Below are 725 nucleotides of genomic sequence, written 5' to 3'. Positions count from 1 at the left end.
GAATCTCAAAAACGTCGGTGTTGAGAATGCTACATCAACATTGATTGCACCCGTACCATATTTCTAAGCACCAGGAATTGCATGGCGACGACTTTGAACGTCGTGTACAGTTCTGCCACTGGGCACAAGAGAAATTACGGGACGACGACAGATTTTTTGCACGCTTTCTATTTAGCGACGAAGCGTCATTCACCAACAGCGGTAACATAAGCTGGCATAATATGCACTACTGGGCAACGGAAAATCCACGATGGCTGCGACAAGTGGAACATCAGCGACCTTGGCGGGTTAATGTATGGTGCGGCATTATTGGAGGAAGGATAATTGGCCCCCATTTTATCGATGGCAATCTAAATGGTGTAATGTATGCTGATTTCCTACGTAATGTTCTACCGATGTTACTACAAGGTGTTTCACTGCATGACAAAATGGCGACGTACTTCCAACATGATAGATGTCCGGCACATAGCTCGCGTGCGGTTGAAGCGGTATTGAACAGCATATTTCATGAGAGGTGGATTGGTCGTCGAAGCACCATACCATGGCCCGCACGTTCACCGGATATGACGTCTCCGGATTTCTTTCTGTGGATAAAGTTGAAGGATTTTTGCTATCGTGATCCACCGACAACGCCTGACGGCATGCGTCAGCGCATAGTCATTGCATGTGTGAACATTACGGAAGGCGAACTACTCGCTGTTGAGAGGAATGTCGTTACACGTATT

The sequence above is a fragment of the Schistocerca nitens genome, chromosome 4 (genome assembly GCF_023898315.1).
Source record: "Schistocerca nitens isolate TAMUIC-IGC-003100 chromosome 4, iqSchNite1.1, whole genome shotgun sequence".
Lineage (NCBI taxonomy): Eukaryota > Metazoa > Arthropoda > Insecta > Orthoptera > Acrididae > Schistocerca > Schistocerca nitens.
The sequence above is the reverse complement of the archived record's forward strand: the minus strand, read 5'-3'. Positions refer to the sequence as shown.